Source organism: Haemaphysalis longicornis, unplaced genomic scaffold (assembly GCF_048455015.1).
Source record: "Haemaphysalis longicornis isolate Haplotype H1 unplaced genomic scaffold, Haemaphysalis longicornis Haplotype H1 scaffold_12, whole genome shotgun sequence".
NCBI classification, from domain to species: Eukaryota; Metazoa; Arthropoda; class Arachnida; order Ixodida; family Ixodidae; genus Haemaphysalis; species Haemaphysalis longicornis.
Window position 1 is genome coordinate 99,134,663 of NW_027526225.1, and position 27,126 is coordinate 99,161,788.

The 27,126-nt window shown below is 48.7% G+C and overlaps 1 non-coding gene and 1 pseudogene across 1 annotated transcript; one reads left to right on the forward strand and one right to left on the reverse strand.

The window, feature by feature from the left end:
• Window positions 1–16,121: 16,121 nt before the first annotated feature.
• Window positions 16,122–18,452, reverse strand: LOC144161744 (cullin-1 pseudogene; annotated as a pseudogene).
• A 7,900-nt stretch (window positions 18,453–26,352) lies between these two features.
• Trnaa-cgc (transfer RNA alanine (anticodon CGC)) lies at window positions 26,353–26,425 on the forward strand. Its single transcript has one exon. It is a non-coding gene; the product is annotated as a tRNA-Ala (tRNA).
• Window positions 26,426–27,126: the final 701 nt, after the last annotated feature.

The window sequence follows — 27,126 nt, forward strand, 5'->3', positions numbered from 1 at the left end:
TTAGATCATAGAATCTCTGGCTTTTGTGGGGAGAAGAATAGGCCAAAGGAATACCTTTGAAGGCCCTCATTTGACAAGAGTTCTCTTGGGTCTAGATGGTGCCCAGTGCACTTGATGTTCCACTCTGGTGCACTGTAGTACGCGCCGCTGAACACCAGCGTTTTTGTCCGTATAGTTTTGGCGCAGCAGCCTGAAATGTTTTGAAACCTCACCATACTTTCTGTGCATAGAAAGACCAGCAGGTGCCTTATTTTGGGGAGTGAAATCAGCACAGCTGGGACAAAAGAGGCCTGAATTATATTAGATGTTACAAAAAGATGTTTGGAGTAACGCGTGTTAATATGCCTCTTTTCGTCGTGCCTACAACTCTGTATATTTGGTCATGTTGTACCAACTTTTCCGAGCTTCCAAAGTTACAAGGTACACTGCAGTGCTACAAGTACTGATCACAATTAAAGTGTCAAAAAATTTGGCTTCTGGCGCAAGCACAACTTTCCCACCCTTGTTAGTGATGGCCTGGAAAGAATCACGCCGAAGCAGGAAGCACCGACCAATCCAGGGGATACACTGTACTTCATTTCACCAACTTCATGTGCACACACCGTTGTAAAAATTGCGCTGGTAACTAATAAACAGCGTGAGCACAGCGCTGTACCACACGCCGGTAAGGGCAGCGCCAATATAGTCTCCCACATATACTGTGCCCACAGCTCCTGTCAACACCAAATTGATAAAAGCGTTGTTGCACATCATTTGTATACAAACGTCATGTAAGTAGTGCGCATGCATGTTGCTTCTAATCATAGCAGCAGCTGTCCAACAGCCTACCACTGCAAGTGATGAAGAACCGGCCAACCATGTGACGTTTGTTGTCCAAAAAAAAAAAAGAAGCATACAGGCCTTCGTTTTCTGACAAGCAGACTGGATGCTCATCACGCTGAAGTTCCCCAGCAGTCAGAGCTGTGTGTGCGCATCCGTTTGCGCGTATACGTGCTGCCACGTGCACCTGAAGCTGGCAGCACGTGGCAGCAAGGTTCCATTCTGCCAAGGTGCCGGTTTAGCGCCGTAGTGAGAGGATTTGGCTGCTGCTCTGGCGAAATGAGTTCAAGTACACCAGTCCATACACCGGTGGCCCCGCCGACGCCACGTATATGTACGGTCAGTTTTCGCGTTTGATGTTACACCTTCGTCTTTAAAACTGGCGAAACTTGCACTAAGTGACGCAAGGCGAGCTGGAGGATTTCTTTTTAGATCCTCCTGAAGCACTGAATGACACACCACCACGTATTGCGAAATTTGTTTATTTACGTGTTCCGTCGTCGCTTCTCACTGTGGCAGTAGTAGTCATGAGGTCCATAAAATTATCGTCATATCCATCTTCCGCATGCATGACTGGCTGACCCGGATTGCTTTGTCCGTAGGCTTTCCCATTCCTCCTAAAGTGAAATGCGTCGGCACGCGGTAGAACCGGCTTCGCGAGCTGGGCGTCTGCGAGGTGTCTTGTGCTCATCCTTGTGGCGCAGACGTACGTGACTGTTTTCCTGGTATTTTTCCGAGCACCACGGGCAAGCCAGGTTGATGCCGCACGCTCATCGCAAAACGCGTGCAGGGTAAACGGCGGGAGTAACTATGACATGTTTTCTGATGACGCCGCACACATTACGGCCAGCATCGTATGGCGGCTGGTCGTAATTATTATTCATTTTATAATGGGCAAACAGCAGTATTGTCGTAAAAAAGAACTGCAGCTAAATTATAAATCCTAATTGTTGTATGCTAGTGACATGTTGCAAGAAACTCGGAAATGTAATAGTTATATCCCTTCGCTCACCAGCTGTACAAGTTGTACCTGCCCCATGAACCTTCAAATGCTGATTAGTCTCATGGCCAACACATGAGCCATACATGCTCAACTGTTCCCAAAAGGACTAAGCAAACACAACCTCCAAGAAAACACATCCGGCATTGGGAAGAAACATTTAAAATTGGCTCACTTTATTTGACCAACAACCAGTACATTTTGCTTTTATAGCCCGCAAAAGACCATCGCCAGCACTGCATTATGGCTGAAGAACTTTTCTGCAGTTGGCTTTGGCAACAAGCAGAATGCACCATTATGAACTGGAAACACATATGACAAGCCACAGCTTTTACCAGCCCATTGGTTGCACTGGGCGTCAAGAGATAAAAAGGAAGAACCAGCAAAAATGCTTTAATGTATTTAATGTATGCACAATGATCAAACATTAATTCAGAGTGTAGAAAAACATAACATCCCTTCCAGCATGTTCGGCTGATCAACCCATTTGTGACAGCCTTATCGAAGTGAAGGCAAGAACGAGTCCGTGGCAGGATTTCGATGTGGGCTTTAAGAACTGTAGGCTGTCTGCAGTCATAATTACTATTGTGCGCCAAACACCCTAGTACACTGAGTGCAGTGAACTTCAGCAATGAAAGTAGTCATAAGAAATTTTTATCGTATGGTGACCGTTGCGAATCCTAGTAAACCGTTACAAGCACCTGGCATGCTGGCAATAGAGAGGTAGAGATAGTAAAAGATTTTTGAAAGGAGAAGAGGCCAGCCTGAGAAACTGAACTTGGGCTTGCTACTTAAATCCCACTGGGGCAAGGAAGGTACTGAATACTGAGGGTATGAGAAATGACAGTGAAATCAACCAATGAACTTTGTACACTTAAAGCATGTATGCGGCGCAGAAACAGACTAATCACTGCATAATTTGCATAACTTATTTACCGACCATAAAAAAAAGTTCTGCAGTTTGTGAAATTTGTGACCCAAGAGTCACAAATTTCTGACCCAAGAGTCCTGACAGGACAAGCAGCGATTTGACAGCTCGATCTTGCTTCTTCGTGTCAGCCCATGTGCCAAAAATCTTTCGTTCAGACAGAGGGTAAGCATTCAAGTGTAGTAAGGCTGCTTCAAGGTCTTTTCACCCACTAGTATACCTTGGTCAAAAACTATGCAAATTATCAATTGTCTCTGTACAGCCTTACACAGAAGGCAGTCTGGGCTGTCCTCGCGTCCGATTGTGTGCAGATACTTTCAGGTCAATGCTACTTTAAGCCGCAGCCTGTGTAACAAGGTTTTATTGACTTCTGTGAAGTTGAGGGGCATGAGCGAGCCAGAACCTTTGCTCGGGATCAGTCCTGGGGAGCTGTTCCTGTCAATTCTGTGGGTCAGACCAATGCAAGGCAGCAGCTTGTGCACGGGCTCTGTAGAGTATTGCATTGCTATCTTGTCTTATGATGTGTGTAGCCAAAACAGTGTATATCCTTTAGCCGGCACAAGGCAGCATTTCCTTCACAGAAAATTAGTTCTATAATTGTAATTACACTAGCTAGTTTCTAATAATTTTTTCAAACAAAGAGCACGACTACAAAGTGTAACAAAGGGAAGGGACAGCAACGACTTCCAGCTAGTGCCTTGTTTGAAACGTATGACCCATATAAGTACCATGCGCTTTATAACACCAACATACCAAAAACAGCGCGACGCCATGCTGCAACTTTTCTGCTACGACCCCATGAGCACTGCCAGCTTTCATGTCCGCAACCTCGTTAAACTCGGTTTCCCCTTGAGAACATGATTTTAGTGCTAAAGATGACAGACACACTTTACTAGTGCTTGCATCTATCAATCAAACACCAGCAAACGTCAGTTAATTTGAAATGATACGGGGTAAACTTGGAAGCTGGCACAACTCAGTGGGATGGGAGTGGCAACAAAAATCTGTGCACAATACAGCCCTGTTGTGGCATTTTTCAGCACGGCGACAGTTGTCACACTGCCCTTGTCAACCTATATTCGAATCTCCTGATACTATGGAGAGACTTGTTGCATTGGTGGCACACTGGAATTACCACTGTGTTGAACCATGGAGCCTGCCAGTTGCCATTCGAGTATGCGAGTCTGCCGATGAAAATTTTTTTTGGTGACTGTTGCACTGCCCTGCAGTGCTTCATGAATTATTTCCTGCTGGCACAGCCATTCCATTCCACGCAGACATACAAAATGCGCACAGGCCGCATGCAACAGGCATGTGTTTGTGTTGTTGTGTGGGAAGCAGGTTTGCCAACGGGTACCAGTCAGCTGCGCAGTAGCACCCAATGTATGCTTGGATGCAGATATACCTAGCGGGTCCACCTTGGTTCATTCCACGAAGGCAAAAGCAACGCTTTCTCATGTTTCTCTGATGCTGCTTTTCAATGGCCTCAACTTTGCATTGCATTAAACAACGAGACAGAGAAATATTGTATGGATTTGCGAGCAGAAGGATGTTAGGGCTTCCACCCCGTGAGAGCCGTTCTTAGTCCAAATGCACTGAAACCCACAAGCGCCGTCAAAGTCGCCCACCCCGGACTTTCACTACCGCCTTCACCATCGCTACAGTTACATCTGGATTTTTTGAATTATTAGTAACGATTAATCATTAACAGTGACTCTACATGGCTAGTCAGTGAGTGGAAGTGGTTTGGTTTGTTGGGTAAAAATCAGAACAGACTGCTTTCACTATATGTTGTGAAGTGGGCGTGACAGTGACCCTGGCTCGTCAGTGAGCAGAAGTGGTTTTGCCGGTTGGGTAAAAATCAAGCATGACTGCGTTGAGGGGCAGACGAAGAGTGTGGAGCACGTCAGACACACTTTTAGCCTGTGCGATCAGTGTACGTGCTTTGTGCCATTGAGAAATTTAGCAGGTATATCCCGTGCATTGTTTTTTACAAGTTTGTCCGACATAAGTGTTGAATCATTCATTCCTTTTAAAAGCAACACGAAGCCAGCAGGTGAGAAAGAAAAAGGTATGCTAGTAATACTAAAGGAAATTCAGGCTATTAGCAATGGTTCAGAACTACATGCAAACAATCTTTGCTAGCATGCACAGTAGCTGACGAAATACTGCAGGGTAACAGTAGCACATGCACACGTGATTACAAAGAGGGTTATGGCATGTACAAGTAAGTGTGTAAGGTTGATTTAGTGCTAATATGCTGCGTGCACACGTAAATAAAAATACCCTGCAAAAAAGATGAACAAGGCAACTGAGGTTAGAGCAAATAGAAACAACAACTACGCAGAGTCACCTAGATGGTATGCTTCGAATGTAGATATAACAGTTCAACACAGCACGTAGCATCTGTTATTGCTGAAGCCACTGACGCATCACCTAGCCTGTCATAAATGGGCACGATCCCGTACGTTTGGCGACATCGTAAATTTTGGAGCACACGAACACAACACACACGGAAAATGCCACAGTAACTCACGACAGATATCCGGCGCATTTTTTGGCCACGCTTGTAACGACAGGGATCATGGCAAGTTGAAGCGAACGAACGAAAACTCGCTGCACTGCGACGCACCATTGCTAGCTGATGGGACTCTAGATTATTCACGTATACACTCCTGCAGCGACACGAATCTGGACACTTGCAAGTCGAGTACGGAGCAGTTTCAAAGTATTTGCCTCGCGTTGTGATGCCGACACAACACCGTGTATAACAATGACTGTGATGATAGCATCGATGACTGCGGCGCCAGCAGCTTCACACAAACAAACCTATGGAAAACTATGAGGCACCACACACATCGGTCACGTTTTCAAGGCAACACGGTGCTTCGTACTTTACTGCACATTTTGGGGCAACATTTGGTTCTGATACGTACGTATTTGATATGAAAACATTGCGCTCTGCGCAAGCGCTGACCAGCACTTCGCGTTGCTGCCACGAATAGTCATCGGACTTTGAAGACTGTGAATTACTACAGAAGATACAAGCGCGGTGACACAGGCTTGGAGCTGAACAGCTCACATGAAACGAAAACACAGCGCAGCACCGCACCACTCGTGAGCGATTCCACACAACGCCGACGCTCGTAACATTCTTGCTTGCCTCGGCACCACGCGAAGCCGGAATATTTGAAATAGGCCAACGGAACAAACTCGGAACAGACAAGCCCGTACTAGAGTGAACTCTACCCGTATGTATGCCAATACTGGGCCAAAATTCGATCTTCGATGGAATTCGGCTTCTTCTCCAAGCCGCTCGTCCGTAGGTCATCCGTAAAACCCGTGGTAAATCTATAAAAAGTGCTTTGTTTACACAACTTCTTCTACGCGAGTGTCAAGAACAATAACAAACTCGAGTTTCGCAGAGAAAAATATAATGCAAACATCTACAAAGCATGTCCATGACGTCACGGTAACTAGGTGACGTCATATTAAAAGACAATAAACTCAGGCTAAAAATAAATCTTGATACTGTAATATTAGTGTGTCACTGCCAAAAATATATGCAATACTATTGAAGTACTTGCAATGTAATGCAATTACGCAATTTTTTGTTGACGAACGTCACTTCCGTGGGGCGCAGCAGCCAGTTCGGGGGGTATCGGCTCGGAAGCCCCGGGTTGCAGCAGACGCAGCCATGTTTCTTTCGCGGCGTGCGGGACAATAAACTCCCAATGCGGTCGGGGGAGGGGGGGGGGGGGGTTTCACTCACGGTGTACACTGTAGACGCCACGGCGAATTTACCCAGCGTTCCTCGCGCGGAGGTGCCTGCTCGCCTGAGGGCGCGTCGACGGTACGGCTTTGTGGTCTGCTTTAGCGATGGTTATTTTGGGCCTGTTTTGGCGCAGCTTCGCGTCTATTGCGCGCTTCCTTCGCACGGCTTAATTAACTTGTTCGACGGAACCCACTGGTTAACCCGGGCCCGACGGAATTAAGTGGTCGTACGGCAAAGATACGTTAAGGATTGGTTTGCAGGGCGGGAAAACAAAATGTAGAGACTACATACAGACATCTGGCCGCAAGAGAAATGCTACCTTTTGCGCACTTCTTGCCACGAATGGGGCTCCGTTTTCTAAATTGGTGAATACCAATTCGGTTGTGTCCCCGAGGTGGATTTCACCTTTGGATTTCACTTAGCCATTGGCAATGGCTAAACGGGGAAACTCAGCAGAAGAAAACGAAACGACCTCAGGATGGATACCAAAATGCAGCAATAACACGATCTGACAGTGGAATTGTATACGGGCTTCATCAAAAAAACGTGCGGATTTACAGGCATTTCTCGATGGAAGCGATGGACCGGAGGTCATTTCGGTACAGGAATGCGAAAAATTGTGGTTGATTCCTCTGTCATAGTAATCGGTAAAACACGAAAGTGAAATGTCCAGCGAAACTCTGCAGCTGAGTATGATTTGCGCGTCGACGGCTGTCTTGTGGGTTTGCTTGGCGAGCGATGTCCTGCTGGCGGGTCGCTTCGGTAAAGGTGTACTGGTGTCATTTCCGTGACGGATAAGACGTCAGTGAAATGTTTGTGCATCCCGACATAATACACTTTCGCGTTAAAATATAAAACCCGAAAACGAACAACCCTAGGTATAACGTACTCTTTAGTACTAAAGGTTGCTTCCCAGCAAGAAGACCCTGTATGCAGGGGTGTACCCTTTACAGTCCGCTTGCTTCGTTGTACTGGCGTCACTTCCGTGACGGATATGACGTTTACGTCATAAGGTTTCACTTACAAGTGAAATCTTCGTGAATCCCGAAATAAAACACTTTAGTGTTAAAAACAATAGAGAGAAGAGTTGGGAAACTCTTAATCGGAATAGTTTTATAGTTTAGTTATAGTTATAGTTTATAGTTATAGTTATATATAGTTATAGTTTAGTTATAGTATAGTTATAATAGTTTAGGAATAACCGACTCGGAATAGTTTTAGCACGGCAGACGAGCCGTCTTGTACGCGTCCCTATGGCAGTGACCCAGCTTAGTGCCCCCCAAACGGCAAAAGCACTGGGCACAGTCAATGGCAGCCAAAGACGTCGCAGGGGAGTCTCCAGCAGCATTCTCCCTTCTCCTCGTGCGCGGCGTGCCGCGGGGTGCACCGGTTTTCTTCTTTTTCTCCTATTGTCTTGCTCCCGCGCTTCCGCTTCGAGCTTGCGCTCCCACTGTCCTCTTTTGACGATGTAGGGGGTCCGGAAGAGGGTTTTGCACCTCTTGTCCCCCGTCATTTCCCGCCGCACAACTTGCATTTAGGTTCACATTGATGTTCGTTCGTAGGCGATGGTTCGCCGCATCCTTTGCATGTCTCCGTATACGGTTGTTGCAAACGTCCGACCGGTGGCCGATGTCGCCGCACTTGACGCACACTTCGTACCTTTTCCTGTAGACTTAGCATTTCATGGGCGCCCCGAAGCAGAGCATCCATCTGGGGACTTGGGGGCCGGCGAAGGTGATGATCACCGCAGTTTCCCATCCTGCGCACCTCAATAATGGGGAGGGGGGGAGGGGCAAGGGGGTCAGGGTTGGACTGAAACGGGGGAGATGTGATTAGGTTGAAAAGTGCACACCCCGTCTTCTTCATCTTTAGGTGTGCTGTAGGTTATCGTCCCCTGCTTGTCGTTCATAACGACTCGATCTTCTTCTTGTCCTTTTTTCCACCCTATGGCGGTTGATAGTTTCAGTAGGCCCCGATGACGGGCATCGAGAGCTTGGTGTGTTCGAGCCCAATTCCTTAGGTGATGCAATCACTTTAATCCGCGCGCGGCAGCCTCGGAAGGTTCGGCGCGATCGATTTTTCTGCCAGCTGCTTGCCGGTTAGCTTCGCCTTGTGTTCTTGCTTCCCCGCCGCGTTGGTAAAAAGCACATTCACATTTCGCTCCATTCCGACCGCAGCTGTTTCTGCCTCGCCCGAACCACCGGCTTGACTGTCTCGCTGCCCCAGTTGTTGGTGCTCCTTAGTGGCGCACCCACGGGGGGGGGGGGTTGGGTTTGTAACCCCCCCCCCAGATGTCCGTCGACCCAAACCCCCTCCGCACGCCTCTCCCACCGAACCGAAACCGAAGTTCACCGAGCGAAGGGTGTAGTCTCGGAAGCTTTTATTATTGGACATTCGCAGTTAAATCTCGAAGAAGAATATTGTATGACCGGCATTAAAAAATAAAACTAGAGCACGAGCTTTTAAGTTTGTGCTTTTAAGACTGTGCGGACCAACTTGCGTATAACTTGAAGTAGTTTAAGAAAAAGAATGAGAAAAAATTTTAGTGACACAAAAAGTGTCCGTGGGCAGAAAATTTGTGAATGCCTAAGAATCCCTGGGGGTTTTGAATGATTCCGTAGCCCCCCCCCCCTTCCCCCCTACGGCACGCCTCATAGCCCACGCTAAACTGCAAATAGTAGCACAATTTTTGTAGGGCCAGATTATACCACTTTCTGAACTTCTGTGCGGAACTTCCATCACGAGATTTGTATCATTCGTCGTCTTCTAGAAAAAAAAAAAAAAAAAAAACGCTGAAATTTCTTATAGGTTGGGATCGAAGTTATTTTATTTCATTTGAAACAACAACTGTTTTCCTTCAATACTAAGCACTGTACGAGCCCTCCGTCTCCCGTTGAATAAAAAAAAGGTTCGGTCTTCCTTTATATATATCGCCTGAGTTTGTAACATTATAGCCAGGAAGGCAGCAACGCTTCGTGCGCAGTTACGAAAACCAGTGATAACGGATAACAATGATGTTTTGTTGAATAGGCTTTCAGAAATATGTGTTAATTTGACTTTTCAGTGCAAATTGTGCCAACCTGTACGAACAGATTTCGTTCACTTGTAGATAGGTCAAATTTGAGTAAACTTTTCACATTCAGACGTATTTTAAGTCTGGGCCCTGTCTTTGTTCCTCGAAACTGGCTTCGCCGTGTAAACCGTATTTGGTAGTTGGTAGACAGGTGAGCAGCCTTTTTTTTAGTATCTGGTATAGCAGCAAATATGTGTTGCGAAGCCCTAGTTGCGTTTGCTGTCTTTCCCTGTTGTTTAAAACTACTTCGAGCGTCAAGGCCCCCGTTTTACTAAGAATTTAGAAACGCATGCGCGCCGACCGACCGGAAGGCGCGGCTATTACGTGGTGAGGAGACCGTCCTGGTCCTGGCCGAGTGGCGCAAGGGATCGGGTATCCGCGTTTTAGAGGATTCCGCACCCCCTGTGGTGTTCGCTCCGGGCTCCGAGCCCTCTCTGTACTTCCAACGGCAGTTCCTGTCCTTTCCACTCCTTACTTCCCTGCTTTGTCTCAAATATTTCGTCTACGTCAATAATTCTTTTGCTGGAGCGCGCGTTTTCGGGTTCAAACTTTGTCTGTAGTGTTGGGTTCCTTTGTTGTTGGCGGGACCATGGTTGATTGACTGCGGAAAATGTGCCCTGAATGCGCTTTTCTTTTCAATGACCCGGTCGAAACAAATCAAAGCCCTGTCCGCCGGGTTCACGGGGAGCAGCTGCCGCCCGTCGTTGGTCCACACCCTCACCATCAGCTATGTTCCGTTTAGTACTCTTGCTCTTGTCGCGAAGCCCCCCCACCCCCGTTCAATTTGCTTTTTTCTTCTTTCAACTACTTCTTCGGCCACCAAGGCCCAGGTTTTCTAAGAAATGCATGCGGAGTGTGTCTTTGCGCGCCGACCGACCGGAAGAAGCGGCTGTTACGGGGAGCCATCGGCCCAGCTTGGTTTTTAGCGCGGCAGCGGCGTTCCACACCCCCCGTGGCGTCGACACAGGCCGGTTTCGGGCTCCGGGCACTCGATTTAGTTCAAACGACCTTGCTGTCTTTTCCACTGTTTACTTTGGTGTGTTTTGTCTGAGCAACATTCTTTGCGTCAATAATTCTGCAAGTGCGCGTTTTCCAGTGCAAACTTCGTGTCTGCGTGTCATTGGTCCTTTTCTCTTTGGCGGGAACATGGCTGATTGGTGTTCATAAGCGTCTCCCGGACTGGCTGCAGAAAGTGGGGCCAGAATTTGCTTTTCTTCCACGGGTCCACTTGAAATAACTATAAACCCGCTCCGCCGGCTGCAAGGGGGCCCTGCACCAGGAAATCATTCGAGAAACGCTGCCGCCCGCCGTCCGGCCCTTTCGCCAGGAGGCCGCGATCCAGTCAGCCATGCCCCGTTAAGTACTCTTGCTCTCTTTACTGGTTTTCTCATTTAATGTAATAATTGTATTGTTTAAAATTTGTATGTGTTCAAGATCAGACAAGGTCATCAGTAAATTAGATCAGTAAATAAACGTCTCGACTGATTCACCGCTCGACCAACATACTGTCGTAGCGGCAGTTATTGGCCAAATTTTGTTGCTACGTACACTCTCCTGACTATTTTCTCGTTTCATGTAATAAGTGTATTGTTTGAAATTTGTATGTGTTAATGATATGCCAATGTTATTAGTATATTGAACCAGTTAACTTAAAAAAAGAAAGAAATTCCCCCGCATTTCCCCGAAGGGGAGTATGAGGAAGTGCGAAGCACGGGGTGATGCTATGAGGGGGAGTTTGTTGAAGTTTGGTGGCATTTTGCCCGTTAGTTACATTAACACCCCCTCGTGATCACGTTCGGCTTAACACGCCTCGTTTGTCCCTCTGCGGAAATCTTGGTGAATTAACGTGTATGTTCGAGAGGAGGAGCGCACCGCACCGCAGCGCACCGCAGCTGCGAAGCGCCGACCGGAGTGAAGGGAGAGGAGGCGCAGTCACGTGAGAGAATGCAGAACTAGCGGGTTTGTAGTATCACGTGTACAACGCAGTTATCAAGCCGCTATAACGCCGCTGAGTCGCCAACGCACGCCGCTGACGACGTAGTTTGAATGCGTTAAAGATATAAGGCGCGTTATTAACACTGATATCAACGTCGCGTATAATGTGGTTTCTAGGGACCCTGAAGTCGTGGAGCGCGCGTTTTTTGAACATTATAAGGAACTGCTGGGAACTGAAAAGCAAGGCAGTAAAGATTAAGAGCTAACTTTCTTGCCGTCAATGCCAAAGTTAAGTGATGATGACAGAGCAAGCATGGAGGCGCCGATCAGTTTGCAGGAGATAAATAACGCCATCGACGAATTATCCATAGGGAAGTCACCGGGGCCAGATGGATTGGGAACCGAGTTTTACAAGTTCTTCAAAGAAGATATAGCATTAATTTTGTACAGGGTCATAGCGGAAGCGTATGAATCCAAGAGAACACCGCCTTCGTTCCGGAATAGTCATATTGTGTTAATTCCTAAAACTGATGATCCTGAAAAGCTGTTGGCGGTAGAGTCGTATCGGCCAATCAGCTTAACGAATGTTGATTACAAAATTTTCATGAAGGTTTTGGCTAGAAGATTGCAAGGAGTAATAAAAACAATTGTTGGAACCCATCAAACATGTGGAATTCAGGGACGATCTATTTTTACCAATATTCATGTCGCTAGAAGTGTATTAGAGTGTTGCGACGCTCTAGGGGGCCACGTGGCGATGATCCAAATTGATTTGCAGAAGGCCTTTGACCGTGTTGCGCATAACATTCTTTTCTCAGTGTTAGAACACGTTAACGTAGGATCCGTCATCCTCGAAGGTGTAAAGATGTCGTACACTCAGTGCTCAGCTCGTGTTATTGTAAACAAAAAAGTGGGACGAAGTTTTGATATACTGTCGTCGGTGAAGCAGGGGTGCCCCTTGAGTCCCTTGTTGTTTGCAATTTATCTTGAACCCTTTTGTTTAAAGATTCTTCAAAATGAAAATATACACGGATTCCGTTTGCACTGCAGTGAAGTTAAAATTTTGTCATATGCCGATGACATCGCTGTTTTTTGTAGTGATAGGAAAAGTGTGAGGGAGGTGGTGAACGATCTAAAGCGATTTTGCGAGTTGTCTGCCAGTGCAGTTAACTGGAACAAGTGCATAGGATTTTGGCATGGTGACTGGCAAAGTAAGCCAGTGTTTTTCGAGAACATGCCTTGGACGACAACTCCGGCCAGGTATCTGGGCATCCCCCTTGAAAACTACCAGGATGCTAGAGAGTACTGGGACGGAGAAACTGATAGAGTTAGAGAGAAATTAACACAATGGGGGGGAAGGGATCTGTCAATGTTTGCCCGCGCATCAGTATGTAATGTGTTTGCTGTTGCCAAGGTATGGTACGTCCTACAGGCGATTTGTATGTCAAGAAGGAACATACAAAAGCTGCACAGAGTGTTTGCGGTGTTTTTGTGGGGCTCAAGTTGGGAGCGCATGAGTCGAACTAATTTGTTTCGCTCGGTGAAAAGTGGTGGATTGGGACTGGCACATTTGTTTATCCGACAAATAGTTTCTAGGTTTATGTTTCTGAGAGATCAGAGAGATTGCTTTCTACGTACTGTGGTACAAGCCCGACTACGTGATGTCATTCCAGACTATGTAGTTTCAACTTCTGAAATGCGATGTGTACGTGTGCGTGGGTTCTTGCGGGAAGTTGTGGATGCTTTTAGGATTTTAAGGGTTAGGTTTTCCTCGGAGTATTTGAGTAGTGTACCGCGAAAACGTTTGTACAAAGATATGATTGATGTGTGTCTGCCTGTTCCGGTTTATCGTCAGTTATATGCAGTGGGTTCAGGAAAAGATGTTCTAAAAAGAGTGAAACGAATGCCAGTACGTTCATCTGTTAAATCTTTCTTCTTTAAACTTCATAGCGGCACGCTTCCAGTAAAACCCTGGCTGCAGGAAAAAGGACTATATGTACACCCATGGACACTTAACTGTAGACTATGCCAAAAGCTGGAAACAATTGAGCACATTTTTCTGGACTGTTGGGATGCGGTGTTTCACTGGGACATCCTCCAACGAACCCTGAAAAAAGACTTACCATTAACGCCTTATGGCATTCGCTTTTTGCCCGTAAACAACGATGGAGGCGTGCCCTATGATATGTTCATGGCACTTAGTCTGCATTCTATGTGGAAAACTCGCATGGCGGTTCAAAATGCCGAAGAGGATGCTCGCACAGTGCGAGAGTACTTCATTGAAAGCGTTGCTTATATAAGAGAAGTTTATCGAGTGATGCCGGAAGAGCCTGAGTGGTTACCCGTTCTGGATGTTCTAGCGCAATTTAAGATGTTTTAAGCCACTCCCTTCAGCCGATTGGTGGCTGGAGCTAGTAATTTGTGTACTGAACAGTGCGTGTTGTGTTGTCGCCAAGCAGGCAATAAAGAAAAAAAAAAGCGTCCGTGGCTTAGTCGGTAGAGCGTCGCGCTGCGGCCGCAAAGTCCGCAGATCGAAACCTGGCGCCGGATGCTGTTTTTTTTTTATATAGTGTAGTGGCCTGGCTGGCCCGCCGAGAGAGGGTGTTGCGAGCTGGAGAGTAGTAAAGGGGCTTTAGGAGAGTAGGCGAGGGGGGAGAGGAGGCGCTATGCGAGCGCGACGATTCAGGCTCGCTTAAGAAGTGCATTCGCACTTATTCCTGGCCAATCTCCCACGTGGGTATGTGCCATGTCAGCGGCCAGGCAGCGCGCGCCCATCTCCCCCCGTTGCTAAGGAAGACGAAAAGCGCGCGCACCCGCAGCTGTTGCTATGCGGACGGCGGAAGGTTCGGGGTCGCTTATAAAGTGCATTCGCACTGAATACTGAAACTTCTCGACTGCTTCCCTGCCGATCGCCATGCTACGGTAGCGGCAGAGAAGGGACAATATTCGTCGTTACATAATAGTGAACTGTACTGCGAAGTTTTCTCTCTCTGCATTTTTGTAAAAATAAACGTCACGAGGAGACTGCACGTGCTTTACTCTTGGCTTTACTTCATCAGTGAAGAAGGCATTCAGGAATGCTTTAATTCTATTTCCTCCCCTACCTGATCTCCCGTCATCCCTTCCTTCCAATTCTACTTCCAAACCTTGGTCCGGGGCTTCGGGCAATGGCATAAGGCTTCGCGTATATTCTTTTTTTATGTGAAGGTGCACCCATTGTTATATTCCTCCTGCAGGCGAATTGTATAGGTTATGGCGGCTGATTTCATGCTTAATTTCTTCGCGTAAAAATAATAAAAACTCGCCTACTCATTATATTTTCATATATTTCCTGCTTTATGATTATTTATTTTATTTATTTGAATTACTTACATTTGTCTTTATATTTGATCTTTTATATTTTTACATTTATATATTTTTATATTTTATATTTGTTGTCAAAATTTCAACCGCCCCCCCCCCCCCCCCCCCAGACAAAAATCCTGGGTGCGCTAATGGTGCTCCTTGACTTTCTTAGTCCCTTTAGTCACTCAATTCGACTTCTTCAGCTCCGTCGGCCGGATAGACGTCCGTGCCATTTACTATCGCTTGAATCACCACGACGACGACCGCGAGCTGCCGCCGAGGCTGGCGGCGGCCGCCCGGGCTGCTAGGCCTAACCCAGGCTTAGCAAGGCGTGCGGAGTGGTCGGCCCACGGAAGATGCAATAAAGTTTTAGAAAGTACACTCACGGGCCTGATTTGGAATCTGCAGGATCCAGCCTGCGGCTGTCACTGCGGCGCACCTCTCGTACAGTGGGATGGTTGAATGAGAGGTTGTTGCCTTCGTGCCAGCCTGCGGCTGTCACTGCGGCGCACCTCTCGTACTGTGGGATGGTTGAACGAGAGGTTGTTGCCTTCGTGCCAGCCTGCGGCTGTCACTGCGGCGCACCTCTCGTACTGTGGGATCGTTGAACGAGAGGTTGTCGCCTTCGTGCCAGCCTGCGGCTGTCACTGCGGCGCACCTCTCGTACTGTGGGATGGTTGAACGAGAGGTTGTCGCCTTCGTGCCTCACACATACCTCACCAACGTTCAGGAGCGCCTATGGGGACTCGTTTAGACCAATGCCCTCGCTAGTCATTCCCGCCTCCACAAGATCTATCCCTCTGAGCTCCCTTCACCCAACTGTCTCCTCTGTGACTCCCTGGACACACCAACACACGCCATGTGGGCCTGCCCTCTTAACCCCCTCACCCCCATCTCCAGCATCGAGCAGTGGGGGGACGCGCTGGGCAGCTCGCAACCGGGTGTGCAACTACTACTTTTTGACCGAGCCGCCACCGTCGCCACACGCGTTCCTAGCCAACTTGCTTGGAAAATAAAGTTATTTCTCTCTCTCTCTCTCTCTCTCGATGACATTTGCCGTGAAGCAAAGATGGGCAGGGAACTTTTTAATGTGCTTTTATTCGAATCTCAAATATTTAAATTATTGCTGTAACAATGTATACATATATGCAGCAAAGGGCGTTCCTATTTTTTTCCGCGCTGTAGGGCCGACTGCCTGCCGTCTCTGAAAGCTTTTACGCTGAACAGCACTCACTTGCACTGGGCCTCAAGCGACATAGCTGTACGTGTCCGACTGGCCTTCTGTCCGCTTTAAGTACTCCTTGTCTAGCAGAATATCGATGCACTGCTTAATTACCGGCGGCCTCGGAGTAAATCTCGATGACAGTTGTTCCAGTACCTCGGCTATCAGTTGTTGGTGCTCGAGAGTCTTGCGTATCTTCATGATTCGCACTATGGCCGCCTGTATGGAAAGCTTTCTGTCCACATCAACGTTGCTGTGGGTAGCCTCGTGGTCCCCCTTCAGCTCAGTCTTGAAGGGCTCGTTGATGTTCACGCGGGGCTTCTTGTGGCTGTAGTCCTCAAAAAGCGACAAGGTGTCTTCGGGATGAAGTTCGCCATTGCCTGAAGAGGAAGACTCATGTCCTGTGCACAGGACCAGCTTGGACTTGAGCAAACTTCGAAGGACCTGTTGCAGAGTGTTCATTTCCATGGCCGTCGCCTCGTGAAGCTGTTTTACAGAGAAGCTGAGGGCAAAGTTGTACTGCAGCAAAACCGCCATCTGGAGAGTCGATGCCTGCAACGTGTAAGTTTTCTTGAAGCAGCCTGTGACGAGTTGCCCTTTGGACAAGTTGTGAAGCCATTCAAGCTTTCGGCCGTTGTGGCGAGCGCTGTAGAACTGTGTGAAACACTGAACACTGCATTCCAACTCCTGCGGAAGCATAAGCGTGAACGGCTCTTGGAAAGGCCACGATCCCGATGTCAGGACCTGAATGCTGAATTCTAACCCCAGTGCTTCATTGGAGCTGGCCATGTGTTTCGCAAACTCATCGTTCACATCTTTGCTCACTGCAACGTCCTGAAACATGCGTTGGAGTCCGCAAACGTACTCGAAGCCGCAAGCAAGTTTTAGCTTGTAAATCATGATTGCCTCGACGTCGTCGCTGACATACAGCTGTTGCAAAATCCGGGCGGCCAACAGCTTGGAGTAAAACTTGAGGAACACATCCTTGTCGTCTAGGTACTTGAACACTGTCAGTACTTCTTCCAGGGCGTCTTCAAGCTGCGACTCATTCTGGCAGACGGAGGTATTCTTCAATAAAATGTCGCAGTACTCGGCCAGTAGCTCTGCAGTCTTTCTGCACGAGCTGGCAGCTCTGGTCACAGAGTTGTCATTCATGAACGAGAAGCATGCCTTGTCAAAATGAGCGGCGAAGTCAGCGTTTCCGGCAAAGGCGGCGCGAAGGAGTTTGTTGTATCGCCTATGCACTTGCAATAGGGCGCCCACATACGTAATCGCGTCCCGGGTGCCTGGTTCGCCTAAGCGGTCGACCGCCGACTGGCCCTGGGCTCGGACGTGCTCTTCAAAAAGCACTAGCAGTTGGGGAAACCCTTTTGATGTGCGGCCCACTATTCTGAACATGCGCCCAAGGTCTTCGTCTCTGTCTTCACCACTCAGCATGTTCTTGAACTCGGTGTAGAAGTTGTCCAGATAGTTCTCTATTAGAGCCTTTTCGCAGGTCTTGATAAGTGGCTCCAACGTAGAGTCGTGCATGTACGCGTGGACTCGCCTTACTTCTTCGCTCAAACATAGCTCCACTTTACTCATATAGTCTGGGATAGTATTTTGCGACAGGAAGCGTATGCTTTCTCGGTTGTAAACGTCCTCCGTATCCTCCAACAAAGCGAGCTCAAAAGTGCTTTTGTACGCCGACAGGTCTGGCCTCTCAGTTGACGCACCATCTTCACAAATGCCTAGCTCGACGTAGCAGAACACGACGTTCCTTAACAGCGCCCTGTCGACGAGCTCTCCTTCGCGTTCCCCTTGTATCAGCTTCAGCAGAGCACTGGTTACCTTTCGGTGCAAAGCGCTGAAGAATGCGTTCTTCCAGGCCAGCAGAGCCAACTCGAAAGCTCGAGACACGTTCTTCCGGCCGTTTTCCCATTGGATCTTGACCCAGTGCTCGTTGAAATAGAGGAAAACCGCGTCAAGCAGCCTGCTGGACAGCTTGTATTCGTCCCAGTCTTTGCTAAAAAAGCGCAAGAAGTATTCGTCGATGAGATCGTCTCCCTTGGCAAACCGAGTGTAGACGTGGTCCTCCAGGAACGCTCCCAGCCGTTCGTGCAGCTCCAGGCCCACGCAGCTCGCCCCGTATACGAGGCGGCTTCCATCGCTGCCTGGATTCTTCACTCTAATGGCGCTGTTGCAGTAGTTGTATACGTGCGTGTACAGCTCCATGTACTGTGCTTTGGACAAGTGGCAGTTGTGGGTGTAGACATAGTCGAGGCTGCGTTGTAGCTCGTCCCATATCTGGTCACGTACTTCCTGCTGTTGGTCACGGCTAATCTCGTCACTCACCGCGTCACTAGCAGGATCCATGCGGAGCAGCTCCAGCCTCCACGTCGGCTTCTTCTTAAATTATGATGATGATGTCCTCAATGTTTTCGGAACGTACCCACAAGGGTAAATTGACCAGGGCTAATCGCTCATTGTACTGCGATAGGACTTTAAACTACTAATTTATTTCCAGAAAAAAAAGCTGTGAAATTAAAGTTCGTTGGTTGCAATCCCAATAACCCATTATTATGTCATCATCATCATCAGCAGCAGCCTATCTACGCCCACTGCACGGCAAAGGCCACTCCCATACATCTGCAATTACCTCGGTCCTGTGCTAACGGCGACCAATTTATTCCCGCAAACTTGATCTTATCTGACCATCTAAGTTTCTTTTTCCCCCTGCCACACTTTTCTTCTCTAGGGATCCACACTGTTACCATTAGTGGCCAACGGTTATTTTGCCTTCGCATTACATGCCCTGCCCTCACCCATTTCTTCTTAATTTCTACTAATATGTCCTTAACACGCGTTTGTTCCCTGATCCACTCCGCTCTCTTCTTGTCCCTTAATGTTACATCTATCATCTTCCGTTCCATTGCTCGCTGAGTCGTCCTCAATTTAAGTTGAACCCTTTTAGTGAGCCTCCAAGTTTCTGCACCATAGGTGAGTACCGGTAAGATGCAGCTATCATACATTTTCTTCAGGGACAATGGTAGGTTGTCATTCATTATCTGAGAGGCATGTTGTTGAAATTGCAGAAGGGGGCTTGGGATGCGACCTGATCCCGGCTACCACTTCCGGTAACGCACTCCCTCACCAGACAGATTGGCCACCCTGGTGTAGTATTGGCCATCTGTGGGCAGGAGGCAGCGACGCGGGGACTGCGATTCAACCAGAGGAAAACTGCGGTGCTTGTGTGGGGGGAGTGTGACAGAGGGGCGGAGTGGACGCTGCAAGAAGGCGAACTCCGGGGCGAACTCCGGGTGCAAGAGTGCACCAAATATTTAGGGGTCACCCTGAAGGCGCCCTCCGGTTACCCAGACTGCCACGAAAAAGACCTACGTGTGCGAGCAGCTAGGAGCCGGGGAATGATGACCAGGCAGGCCCTCTGGTCCTTCAACCGATTTGGAGTGTTGAGGGGTCTCTGGAAGATGGTTGCGGTGCCGGGCCTCACGTATGGCAACGCGGTCTTGTGTCTGTCTACAGGGACAAGGGAGGCACTTGAACGGCGCCAGCGGGAGACAGAAGAATAGCGTTGGGTACGCACAAGGGGGTCGCCATAGAAGGCATTCAGGGAGACCTTGGGTGGTCCTCGTTTGAGGCCAGAGAGACCACTGCCAAGCTCTCCTATGAGGTGCGCGCCTTCCAGTTACCTGGGGACAACGTCGTGCGATGAGGCCTAGACTACATTGTGTACAGGGACCGCCACAAACGCTGGTCCAGGAGGACTCGGAGGCTGAGGTCGCTTTACGGGCTCCCAGCACCGTGCCTCGAGGGTGGTCAGCCAGCCATGTCTCCCAGCCCTTATGAAACTACCGAACCAGCGGGAGGAGTCCAAGTGACGTGAGGGGGCGGGGAAAAACGTCACCCTGAAGATGCACTGCCGGGGGGAAGGGGTCGGTACGCAAAGGCAGCGACCTGCTGGCGAAGGCCCTACTCACCAGGGTCTGGCGGAAGAGGACGGGTGGAACACTGCCTACGGAATGCGTGGCGTGCCGTGTGTGGGTGCGGAGTCGGTTGAGCACATGCTCCTAGACTGCACGGCGATAAAACCAGCGCCATTGGCCGCTACGCTGAAGGAGGCGCTCGGCTTCAGGGCGCCAAGCCCTCCCAGAACCACAGAGAGTACAGCAGACGACGGCCCCACCAGCCCGCCAATCATGATGATGATGATTAGAGGCCCTCCCTTCGTATCGGGACGTCGGTTGTCACTAACCGACTTGTTTCTGTTATTCTACTTATTTGCCCTACCCTTCACTAACCTAATGAGGTATCCCCCTCCCGCCCCCTGCCCCGGTTTTAAACTCCCATCGCTTCCCCCCCCCCTTCCTGCCCTTGCACCCCTGTTTACCTTCCCCCTCTGATCTAAATTCTATTTCGGTATATTACTCATCCTACGTCCCACTCTCTTTCTTCCCTACTTTTCTCCCACTACCACTACAGCCGCATCTTCGTCACCGTAGAGTCCTTCATGCTTTACTGGTCACGAAACTTCGGCGCTCGTTTCATATAGGGACCGCGGGCGCCACTACAGGCGCCACCGCCGCACGAAGGGCATCCAGCCGCCGCGCGTGCGGCATACTGGCCAGCTCTTGGCGTGCTAACGCTCGCTGCTTTTGGTGCCTGCGCGCTGATTACGTGTGCTTTTTTAAATGCGAATGCATTTCTTAGTCGGGGGTTGTCGTGCGTTGGCCGGCGTGCGCCTAGCAACCGGAGCACATGGTAGCTCGGGCGGGAGTAGCGGAGGGCAAGGGGAGAGGAGGAGCGCGCTCGGCGTGTGAGGGCGCTCGCATCGCGGAGCTCGGGCGGAGTAGCGGAGAGTGAGTGGAGAGGAGGAGCGCGCTCGGGCGTGTGAGGGCGCTCGCATCGCGGAGCTCGGCGGAGAGAGCTCACGCGCGGGGCGGGCGTGTTGCGCGGGTCTCTCTCTCTCTCCTCTCCGCGTACCCTCTCTCCGCTCGCTGCGCTCGGAAAAATATATATAAATGCAGTGGAGCGCGCGCCTTTCTCCGTGACTGCTTGCCCCAGCGCACTCATCGGTGCACCCAATGCATTCGCATTTCCGCACGATCCCCTTCGGGGAGGCGGGGGGAGTTTTTTAAATGCGAATGCATTTATTAGCCGGGGGTTGTCTTGCTCCGTTGGCCGGCGTGCGCCTGCATTCCTCCAGCGCGAGCGCACGTGAGCGCGCGCACGTGCGCTCGCGCCTCGTAGTTCTGCCTTCGTCGTCGTCGTCGTCCATTTCTTTCGCCGTCGTCGTCGTCGTCGCACGCCGCGCTCGCGCCTCGTAGTTCTGCCTTCGTCGTCGTCGTCGTCGTAAATGCGAATGCATTTATGGACGCGGCTATGGAAAGTGTGCGCGTGCGCTCCAAACCCTCTGACCCCATAGTCGTGGTTGGCGACTTCAACGTTGACGTGCGCAAGAAGAGTGGCGAGTGGCTGGTCGAGTACATGCAGACCAGGCACTCAACGCATTGTCCCTCTGCCGGCTTCGACACGTGCCCCACTACCATTCACGGGAGTTGCATTGATCTGGTCTTTACGCGAAACTGTGACGCGCGTATGCTTCTCAAAGACCCTTTGACCGTGCACTTTAGCGATCACAAGGCAGTGATTGTGGCCGTCAGGTACAACGATAACACAAACAGGTGCTGATGAATAAGATGATGATTGACTGATTGTAGTGTTTAACGCGCCGACGCAACGCAGGCGATGAGGCGCGCCGTAGTGGAGGGCTCCGGATTCATTTTGACCACCTGGGGATCTTTATCGTGCAGAAACGCGAAGGATCAAAACACGAAGAGATATATGTTGCACCGTGTGTCTTTCCTCTTCCACGCTTTGCAATCCTTGCAAAAAAAAAAAGGAAGCGAAAAAAGAACAATAAATCTGATTTTATCACACGAAAGAAAAAAGTTTTAATATTACGAGGGCAGACAAAATAGCGTGTAGCCTAGAAAATTTTAATTTTTCGCGCTGTGATGTGCAGCACACGGATGAATCAGAATATTGCCACGTAGCCAAGAACGACGCAAAGCTAGACTAGAATGAAACACAAACGTCGAAGAAGCAGTCTGCAGTGTGACGTGCACAGATGAACGTCGATGAGTTGCGCGGCGTTTGCTATGCATGCATTACTCTCGGAACATTATCAATTTCAGATTCATGGAAATAGGATCGAGAACATTGTCGAAGAAACAAAAAATCAAGTTAGCGACAAGGTGACACCCTTTCCATATCAAACAATATTGCCCGACGGGATGTACGACAAAAAGGGCAAACGGGCGCTCCGGTTGAAACGCCAGATAAGAAAAGCGGAAGCGGCCACGCGCGGTTGCAAAACAAACAAAACGAACCATGAGGGATAATTCGCGGAAATATGAAAAGTATTGATTGATTGTGGGGGTTTAACGCGCCGACGCAACGCAGGCGATGAGGCGCGCCGTAGTGGAGGGCTCCGGATTAATTTTGACCACCTGGGGATCTTTATCGTGCGCCGAAATCTCGTACACACGGGCGTTTTTGCTTTTCGCCTCCATCAGAAAAGCGGCCGCCGCGGCCGGGAATCGAACCCGCGACCTCGTGCTCAGCAGCGCAACGCCTTAGCCACTGAGCCACCGCGGCGGGTAAATATGAAAAGTAAAAGCACAAGGACGTCCCAAAGCTCTTTTTACACGCGAGCCTGAGAGCAAGGTTATACAAGTTTTCAAACAGGTAATGAAGCACCGCTACTACCTGACTGATCTAACAAAAATCCGACTTTAAGTTAGCCTTGTACAATTCTAGGTCCAGGATGCTCTCAAAAGGGTACATTGCTTTTTTCGTTCTCACACACAGTGCATTTCCACACACTGTCACACACTTATATTCGAAGCTCAAATCTCCCGTTTCTTGCCTTTGAATGGCGCGCCTTTATTTCTCACGCAACTCCCCGTCGCTCGGTCAACAGAACATGGAAATATTTTCTGTTGTATCGTTGTACAAGGAATGACATCCCGGGACGCAACACGTGTTCGGCATCGTCGTTGCATTACTGAAGTCGCATCACAACAGCGCGAGATGCACGTTACATTTATTTCCCGCACAAAACAAACACAACTCGCCGCTCTCCGCCGTTCGAGCCAGCGCAACGCCGCCCGAGGAGTGACCTCAGTGAGATGGTGGCGCCACCGCGCGGCGGCCAAACGCACCATATGAAGCTCTCCAATTGAGTTACGGAGCAGTTTCGTGACCAGTAAAGCATTGAAGGACATTTGAAGGACTCTGCCTCTACGGACCTGAAGTTGAGGCTCCCGCTCACACCAAATCCCAAAGCCTTCGTAAACATCGCTTCCTTGCGAACGGGGCGACATCGTTTGAGGGGACTACGAGAGGGAGAAAAACTTTATTAAACATATTGTCTTTAGCATGAGAACTTGGTGGTTGTTGTTATCAGCCCAACGACGCCCAAGCCACAAGAAACTGGGCGTCCTCAGCTGTAGTCAAAACTTCGGACTACTGCAACTGCGCGGCCATATGGAAGAAAACAAAACACGCTAGCTCTTTGGAGCGAAAAATTTCCGTTCTACGCCAATTTATCCACGCACGCTATATGTGGAAACCGACAGACAGGGCAAACTTTCGAATTAGAAAAAAAAAGGCAGATCGCTGCAAAATTTCTCGTTTGCACGTACTTAACTGTTCAAACGCCACTGGCCGCTTGCGGCACTCAACGAGGTTTTATATATTATCACCTGTGGGTGTACTACATTGGGTGGTGCGGGGTGCAGTTGTTACTGTTGTTACGATAAATATGTTTGTCTACAATGTGAACTCCGGTACGCGACAGTTCGTAAGCCAAGTTGTAGTTCGTGCGTGGGTGCACGGCCTACATGGCCTAAGTGGGAGAGGTTGGTTGAGGCGAGAAGAGCGATATTCAATTCTACGTAAGAAAACAAAGTGAAAATGGAGAAAAGAACGTGGATATGTGATGACAGTATGAGTACGAACGACTTTAAACGGCCCTCGACCACTTGAAAGTCAACCATTGACAGGCAGCGATGTTGCAATATACAGGGTCTCGCAAAATATCTCAGCTGCGTTACACCAGAAAACTTTACAGAGGAAACTCTGGCGTTCTAATATATGCGTATACCTTAGAAAAAAATATGCCATATGTTTTACCGCTAAATGGTTCACAGCGGAGTAGTTATAAATGTCTGGGAATTCCGTTCGCTGCAGTTTGACAAACATGTTCAACAACCACCCTCAAACTGTTGATTGATTGATTGAATTTTCGTTTAGCACAGAGCCAGGAGTGGACATGCCTGCCACAAAAAAAGGCCGGCTGCACGTACGCACTCCGGGTTGGGGACACAGTTTTGTAGTGGACACAAGCGCGGCTTATTGCAAACTTCAAAATTTTTTTTCTCGCCTCAAACAAAATTTACTCGAAAAAAATTTTCTAAATTATAAGTGCTAGCTGATGCGTATAATGAGCCTTCTCATGTAATTTTACCTCGAGGGCCTTCGTGCTGTTTTTTAGGTCTGAAGTTTGGCAAAAACTCTTTTTTTTTGCAACTTTGTAAGCGATTTGCTTAAAAGTTGCGCTATGTAATTGACATAAATTATTTTTTGCAGACACTCAAAGACCCTATCAACGCACGGTTGAAATATTATGGCTGAAGCTTTCACGATGCCTTCGAGAAAAATTTTTTGAAAACGCTCCGTTTCTTGCGTTTTTGCTTAGCTATATACAACACCAAAAATCCTCACACGGCTTCAATCATGATCCCAAATCAAAGAGCAACGCAAGCGGAATGTTCTACAATAATTTTGCCATTCTACATAGTTTCGTTCTTCATTTAAAATTTATCTCCAGCCCCGCCCCATTTTGCGTGTTTGCAAGGAGCGCTCACACGGCGGGGGAAAAATTTAGCAAAATACTCCGTGCAGACCTTCTACACTTAATCGGCGACCAGCACAAATTTTTTTCAATGAAATTTTCGGGCTGGGTCGTTTCGTGTGGAATGACCCAGAGGCAAATGCCGGCCGCACGATACTTCTAGGGAGCATACATAGGCGCGGCGCATGTAGGCCCCTTAGTAACTTCGAAATCGGTATACAACATGCGTCATACGCAAAGCACCGTCCGCATGTATACAGCTTCGCTAGAGAACCATCTCGCACGGGCGCGTTTCTCATTATTTGTTCCATCCGTAAATGCCTCACCGTTAAGATAGCAATTCCAAGAATGTTCGCACTCCTCCTCACATCGAACTCGAATACCATTCTCGCAGAATTACGTGTGTCCGTCTCTATTTTTTTTCTATCCCTCTCATTTCCTATCAAGAAAACACAGTCGACAGCATTCGCAGACACCGCGCGTCACAGCTGCCGATTTTATGAGGACAATAGACCCTTCATCAGTCACCGATGTCGTTTCGAGTTTCCATTGTAACGTATAGTATACAATCGCTGTGCTTTCCTCTCCCAGTACATGGTTCATCGAATGTCTGTATGCACCGGTCGGCACGCTGTCTCGAAGGACGCGCAAGTCGCCGACGAAGTGAACGCCAAGCGAAAATGTCAACGTGAGAATGTACGCACAGCCGAGCATTTCAACCAATGGGGGGAGTTCGCATTGTCTGATGACCTCGCATTTATTTATTATGAGGGACCTGTGCAGATGTTTTTCATCCAATTGTTTTATAGAACTGTTTATTTGTCGACGTTTCGGTCAGAGACCGAACCAGCCCTAAAAGAACACACACACACACACACACACACACACACACATACACACACACACACACACACACACACACACACACACACACACACACACACAGGCACGCACGCGTGCGCGCACGCACACACACGCACCCGCACGCACAACGATAATAACCTACCACATTCTCCCCTTTGCTTTCCTTGGCTTTCTCGACTGCCTAAGCTTATTTCTGTATTAATTCAACGAGCCCCTCATTTCCCCTTTTGATTCCCTACATGCATAGCGAGGTTCTCGGTTCTGGCAGACCTGGTGCCACAGCTAGGTAGTTTAAGAGGGTTCAACGCTGGTCGGCCACTCTCGACATATCGTAGACGCTCGAGTCAGGGCCCAGGGGTGAATAAGAAGGTTCCGTTCACCCCGAGTAGTCGTAGTGGCGCTGCCTACCACCCCCAAGCACAGGAAACAATTACGTTAACATAAATACCCTAGAAAGCGGAGGGGAGCACAGCTCCGCCGGTAGCGTAGTGGTCATCGCACCATACGCGCATTCTGGAGGTCGTGGGTTCGGATCCCACCCGGCGGGCAAGTTTTCCTTCCCTTTCTTTCTTTCTTTCAAAAATCTGTATCTGTTTCAACGATAATTCATGACCTACCACATTCTCCCCTTTGCTTTCCGAGGTTTTCATGAATGCTTATATAAGCATTAATGTAAGTGGAGTTTATATACATAAGAAAGCCGCCCATGTCAAGTGAGCTCAACTCCAGGGCTGCATCTCGTCAAGTCACACGCTCTCCAAGGTCAGAAACTTTCCTTCTGTGCGACGTCACAGAAGGTGGGATGGCGCAAAATTCGCTATATTTATAAATGTAAAGCGCCTCCGACACTTCTTTCGTATGCTGATTCTCTCTCGTAAGCAGGTGTACACACACGAATCTCAGCGGAAGCCCAAATTGGAAAGTGAGAAATTCCGAATGGAGAGGCAGTGCTCGCGCAGTCGTTTATTGGCGCAACGACCTGTTTGACCTATTAACAATAACCACAAGACAACGGTATACTATAAACGACTCGTACTGCCCAGGCAACAAACTTGTATCTGTGGTTCACACTGCACTTAACAACTAACCTGTCTTTGCTATCTATCGTACACGCAGAGGATTGCGCACGGGCTCAAAAATGTAGGTTCCCGCTATGGTGTTAACGTCGTTTTCAAGGCTACGAATAAATTATCAAAAATTTCCAGACTGCTCGCCAAAAAAAAAAACCGATAGCAAACACAAGTTACA